Below are 7,365 nucleotides of genomic sequence, written 5' to 3'. Positions count from 1 at the left end.
TACTACGGCTTATACGTAGCCCGTGGCTTTCTATGCGTGTTACCCATTGACAGAGTGTTTCCTGAAGGTCTGTTGCATTTTTCGATAGCAAGACGATGTCATCCGCGTAGAGCATACATTCTGAAGTTGACTTTTGTATGTCTCTGGTGATGTAGTCCATGCACACGTTAAACAGTAAAGGACTCAAAGCTGATCCTTGGTGGACCCCTACTTCTACGCGGAACGGATCACTGAGGCCGGCAGGGCTTTTGACTTTCGTTTTGGTGTTTTTATACATATCTTGGACTATAGTTATGTAGCACTCTGGGACGTTTTGGGCTCTCATCGCCTGCCATACTAGCCTTCGTGGGACCCTATCGAAAGCCTTCTCCAAGTCAATGAAAAGGAGATACAAATTTTCTTTATTCAAACGGTGTTTTTCCATCACAACTCTGAGTGTTTGATTGAATAGCATCGATCGTTGATTTGGTCCTTAGGACCCAAGGATGGATTTAAGAAGTGGAGCCATCCAGATTTTTGATGCAGCCCCCCCTAAAATTTTACATCAAAAATCTCGGTGGCTCCACTTCTTAAATCCATCCTTGGGTCCTAAGGACCAATCCTGCCAAAGGAAATATTTTGTTCATGCAACGCCGTCGTTTAGGGCCTCCACTCTCGACTAATATAAAAGTTGTAAAATATATAAAAGTTAAGCCTCATTGGCCATTCAGCGCAGTAACGCTGCCAGCGTAATGGGGACATTTATTTTGAGCCAGGTACGATTCGGGACGGTTATATTGTTTAACTTAGATTTTATAATGACGAAGCCTGTTGCGGATTGCGGATATCATCCTTGGTATGTTTGGGACGAAGCATGTTGCTGATTTGCATTTGTAGCCACCGGACGAAGCCTGCGTTGCGGATTTCTTACATATATAACTAGTTTTTTTCTTGAATAAATTACTGACATTGTAAAGTTAAGTAAAGTAGTAAGTTGTAGGTAGTATAAGAGTTGCAATTTATGTAAAAATCGAAAAAAGCAAACGTTGTGGTAATTAAAGTCTTTCAACATGCGGAGTTCTGGGACAGCATGTTCTCCCACGTGACACCAGCCTCGCACGTTCGCGTTATAGTTTTTACACACCATTACAAGTTTTACGACACTCTTTAATCATCGATAAAATGAAGGCTTATAAGATAATCAGCAGCGTGGTAACAATACGACAGAAGCCGACAATTTGAATAACGGCTAATGAGATCGTTCTCGCTCTTGCGGAAACAAAAGAAAATGAGATCCCATTAGATTAAGAGCCAACAGGAGTGGTCATTTCTCCATACAAACGTACTCGACTGTTTCCTCCGTGGGTTTTGAAGCTAGAGCAATGATTTTTTCAACACAGATTAATATTGTCAATATCTATCTGTGTCGGACCGTTTTGCTTTTTTTGATATTTTTGTTTTTTAAGGCGCTAGAGCCCTTCAAAAATGGCCAAAATGGCCTAATTGACTATTCCGCAATGAGAGGCGTGCTATTCAAAACTGACATCAATTAGTCAAAAAAGCAAAACGGTCCGACACAGATAATGTCATGATCATTTAGATTTCCAAATTTGGTTACGATTGGTTAAGTTTTGGAGGAGGAAACAATCGAGTACGAAACCTCGATTTTTGATATTTTTACGCAGGATTTTTCGCCTTGTCCTTATCGCACTAGTTTTAGGAGCCGCTTCCGTTAGCGAGACGGGTATATTTACCTAAAATATTTTAATCTTAGCTCCTGTTGGCTCTTAAAGGAAAACCTCTAGAAGGCCAAGTGTGACTAGCGTGAGTCGAAGTCACGAAAAAAAAACTTTATGTGAAAAATTGTGTCCTTCACTTTAATTTTTAATACAACCCTATTCGTGAACCAGTAAATCTGCCAAATGTCCAGTCAAATGCTTAACAACAGTAATAATTTGATACTGAATATTATTGCGCGAGAATATGTCAACAATAGAGTTAGTCAAGTCAACGGTAGGTTTAACATTGTTTAAATGCGTGATGAGGTAACTATCTCAAGCTAATCGAACAACTGACTTGCATTTTAGTCGTAAATATCAAGATAGGACAGACAGGAGGCACCTATCGGTTGCGGAATTCCGCGTTCGTAACACGTGCAATCACTCACGTGGAGGCGCACGCTGTTAGTGGCTTGCTGTCTACGAGTGTCAGCCAGTTTGGTTTGCACCTACCTACTTGATCCGACGAGTCGGCAGGGGAATCGGGGATCCATTCGACTCGCCTTTCTACCGGTCATTACATGGCCATCAATAGTAGTATTATGGCCATTTCACGACCTGACGCTCTTTCGAAACTAATAGGCCCCATGATTATTAACTCTCGAAGAAAAGTGAAGTGAGAACAACTGCCTATATAGGCAGGTGAGTTGGGTACGCGATTGGTTTGAGCGGCTATTAGCTTGTTGTTAACGTTATCAATAACTAGGTACTTAACTAATACCTCTACATTAGCCAATGTTCTCTTTTAACAAAGACTTTTCACTAGTTATTCTATACCTTTAATATTAAACAACCCCATTAGTATTAAACAATGAGCTCGGTTCACTCCTGCTTATTTAGCGAGACATTAGCACGTGGGCGACCACGTTTGGTGGCACGAAAGACGCATAGCGTCAGAGCGCCTACCGCGAACCACGTTCGTCGTGTTGCCTCTCTGTCGCACTTGTAAATTCGTACGTAAGTGTGACAGGGAGGTAACACGTCGAACGTGGTTCGCGGTAGGCCCTCAGTACCGGGCTGCATTTGCAGTCTATCCTACTGCCGTATTCGAACTTCAAGATATTCACAAGAGACCACACGTACTAGATCCATTCTAGATACGTTATAGTTTAGATTTCAACTAGTTCTGTTTTGCAGCGCAATTCGGGGAACCAATGTCACTTTTACGTTAGATAGAGTTAGATATCTATTAGATGTGAATTGGATCTCTAAGTCATATCTTGTGGAAGTCGTTCAAGAGTATCTCCAGAATCGCGCAAATGTCAAATTTGACAGGTTAGATCTCAAACATATCGTTATCGTATCTTGGTGATGTCTAAAAGATATCTAATAGATGTCTATTTCAAAATCAGAATCGGGCCCCTAGTATTGTAATTTATGACGTTTAGTGCATATCTCATCCAATGCACGTGCGCCGACACGTTGGGCGGAGCGGCGACGGCAACGTGCGGTGCTGCGTGATCGTACTGTCTGCCGGTGCCACCCATTTACTCGTAGTAATGTACTTATTATGATTAGAAGAAACAAGCCTTAATTATGTACATTAACCTACAAATTAAACTAACCCTTAAATCGACACAAAACAGAAGGTCTTCTTATGGTGCTCAATAGTTGTAATGATTCTGGTTAGAAAAAATGCAAAATGGGGTCAAAGGTTATGTCAAATGTTTTTACGTTGCCGAGGTAAGAGGTTTTTCGTCGTAAGTACTTACTTAATTAGAATAAATAATGATTTTAAGTCAACCAAAAATATTGCATGGTGGAGGTACTTCATATAATACTTATTAGACCTTGCGAAAATAATGTGTACCAATCACCAGTCGCTAGACCAATTCGAAATTGAGACAATGATGTTTTTATGTGACAGTTTTTCTCCTTTTGTAGGTTTCTCCTGTAGTAAAATAATCAACCCTTTCACACAGGGTTTCTTCTCTAAGATTTGAAATAACACCTCAAATAGCTCGTGTAGCAGTGTTACACTTTTTTATACCTAAGACTAGCTTGTAGTAGGTAGGTACCTAAAGGGTCACTTTAAAAATGCCATAAGCGCAATATTGTATTTGTTATTCTCAGACGAACCTGAATAAAACGAAATTTGCGGCACAAAATTACTATATTTTTTTATCAGTTTAACTCTGTTTTATGATTTTGTTTACGGCGATGCAAAACGGTAGGTGTAAACTGTGTTATGTAACGGTAACCTCGTACATAATGTATTAAGATATCACGTGTCCGCCGTGTTCTAGGCCACATTAACAAAACAATGCGTTATTAATGCCAATATATTGAATAAACTCCTTGCCTTCTCCTTCTACTTATCCGGTTTCAGGAACAATATGCGCAGCAGATCAAACAACACGGAGAGTTTACCTATTCCATACCGATAATAAAATAGAATATTGTTTAGTCATAATTCTATGTTGTGTTCTATGTAAATTAGACAACCTATTTGTCTAATTATTCTTAGGCATGCTGTTTGCGCTGTTAATTTATTTATATTAAGTACTATCAATTCAATATTTTCATTTGGATAATGGAAAAATAGATAAATAAAAAGCTTATGTAAGTCGTCAGGCGCCGCACGTGCACAACTAACGAGCGGCGGTATCGTAAGTCTAATTGCTTCCCGACTACCCCGCTACAGTCCGGCTTCCAAACACATCTTTAATCGGCTTATCCTCGCGCAGCCCTAGTAGCACGGTCGCATTTTTATCGTTTGTCACCATGCCTGTCACGTTCTAACAAGTATGTAAGTGCGAAAGTGACGGGCATAGTGATAGTCGATAAAAATGGAACCGTGCTGAGCCCGCTGGTTACGATTATGCACAAATAAAAGTACAGATGTATATGTACACCAATAATCATTTATGCAATTGTTTAACTATTCCAAAAGTACTACGTATTTTGATTAAGTATGTTTGTCATAGGGATGCTTAGAGGATATAACCAAACGGAGATGCCTTGTCTGTAATTTTCTGTACAAAACAGTCTGCCAATTTTTACGGGGAGGGGCACGTCAAATGTATTGCGTAACGTAAAAATAGCCATGTCAGATAAACGTCAGTCCATACATTGTGTATGACCATTGGCCGCCTATTTTCGACAGGGGGGACCCCCGGTTAATGGCTACTCCGTTTGGTTCTATCCTCTAAGTAGGGATGTATTGAATAATTTGTTATAATATGGCAGGTACTTACATAGAGTAACTGTCACTTTTTAGGGTTCCGTAGTTAGATTAAAACTCAATAAAACTGTTGTGAATATGATCGGTTGAGTACTTTTTTATTTTCGCAAAAAAGTCAACACTTCTTAGAAAAAAACGTACATACAAGTACTGGGAAAGTACTGCCTTTGGCTTGTTATGTATCAACTAAATGACAAGCTCGTAATAATTTATGTAGGTTTAGGTACCAGAAGTGCCTAATATTAAAAAACTGTGCAAGCAAGTGTGATTAAAAAGTAGGTAGGTAATTTCTATGCGTTCCTGATTTGATACCAGAAATCTCGAATGTAAGTATGTACCTACCCATAATTGTTACTACAGCAATCCTCTTCAGACACGTGATCAAAATGCCATTAAAAAACATGATAGTTCCACAGTATCTCGTTAAATCAGCTCACTGCATAATGTTTTCACTTGATGTATAATATTCTGTCTGGCGAAACTAGACATTCCTTGCATTGTATGTTGTATGGCGAACCCTTTCGTTAGTTCATTTCGTTTGGAGAGGGGGAGGGGCGCAAATTTGGTGCCTGCCCCGGGCGCCATATCCTCTATAGGCCGGTTACTAAACTTTAAATTGTTCGAGAGCATCACATTATATCCTACAGTATATTTGTGTTTGGAATATAATAGAACACTATTTTGTGAATGTATGTGTAAAGTTATCTCTAAAAAATATATTGAGATTTTTGGAAAAAAAAAATTTAAAAATTTAGTTTTTAAAAAGATGTAAACATCAAATTCTACAGTAGCGATTTTTTGTTCAAAAGGCATAACTAAATATTTTACACTGTAAGTAAAATATGCACCACTTTTTTAGTGGTGCATACGTCACGAGCAATAAAAATGTTTGAAATAAATAATTACAATACAACAATAATTAAACACTTGGTGATTTTCCACTATATTGTTACGCCAATTATTCTACTCAATCTAATAAAATAAAAAACCAGGGGATTTTATTTTTACTATTTTTTAAACAATTATAACGTATTTTACCCCACGCGCATTAATTCTACAGTATATTTTTTTAATGCACCATACAGCCTGTAATTAATGTTATCACAACGTCAAAGAATCTCCTATTAATACAATGAGCTTTTGTCACAATTGTAAAATTGGCTACTTATCGTTAAATTATTTAAATGATCGGCGCGGGGCGGGAGGGGAAGCGATGGCGATACCTCAAGGCCGCACGGCCGCAAAGCAACGGATTGGATAGGATGAAGGTATCTTAGGGCGGTTACAGAGTAGCGTTTTATACGAGCGTACGCGTACAGTCACCAGCAATTAAATGTCTGCTAGTGCACGAAAATACTAACGACCTTTTTTCCTACGTCCAGTTGACCTAAGTTTAAAATGTATAAATTGCGAAACTTGTAACGACATGTGTCCCACGTTTAGCTGACCTAAGTTTAAAAAGTCTACCGTACCGCGAAGAAATTCAAAGGTGTATGTGAAGTTCCCAATCCGCATTGGGCTAGCGTGGGGACTACCGTACGAAACTGATAATTTTATTTAACATCACGATTTTTGGTCGTTCATGAACTGTCAAAAGTGACGTTTCTTCAAATAAAAACGTCACTTTTGACACTTGTATGGATGGGATATGTCAGTGTCAAACAAGTGACTAAAGTGACGTTTTTTTTTAGAAACTTCACTTGACACTTGGTTGGATAGGATATGTCAGGGTCAAACAAGTGAGAAAGGTGACGTTTTTTTAAGAAACGTCACTCTTGACACTTGTATGGATGGGATATGTCAGTGTCAAACAAGTGACAAAAGTAACTTTTTTTTTTAAGAAACGTCACTTTGACAAGTATGGATGGGCTATGTCAGTGTCAAACAAGTGACAAAAGTGGCGTTTTTGAAGAATCGTCACTCTTGACACTTGTATGGATGGGATATGTCAGTGTCAAACAAGTGACAAAAGTGACGTTTTTTATGAAACGTCACTTTTGACACTTGTATGGATGGGATATGTCGGTGTCAAACAAGTGACAAAAGTGACTTTTTTTTAAAGAAACGTCACTTTTGACATGTATGGATGGGCTATATCAGTGTCAAACAAATGACAAAAGTGACGTTTTTGAAGAAACGTCACTCTTGACACTTGTATGGATGGGATATGTCAGGGTCAAACAAGTGAGAAAGGTGACGTTTTTTTAAGAAACGTCACTCTTGACACTTGTATGATTGGGATATGTCAGTGTCAAACAAGTGACAAAAGTGACTTTTTTTTAAAAAACGTCACTTTTGACATGTATATGCATGGGATATGTCAGGGTCAAACAAGTGAGAAAGGTGACGTTTTTTTAAGAAACGTCACTCTTGACACTTGTATGGATGGGATATGTCAGTGTCAAACAAGTGACAAAAGTGACG

Source organism: Cydia amplana, chromosome 1 (assembly GCF_948474715.1).
Source record: "Cydia amplana chromosome 1, ilCydAmpl1.1, whole genome shotgun sequence".
NCBI classification, from domain to species: Eukaryota; Metazoa; Arthropoda; class Insecta; order Lepidoptera; family Tortricidae; genus Cydia; species Cydia amplana.
This window is presented reverse-complemented; position numbering follows the sequence as displayed.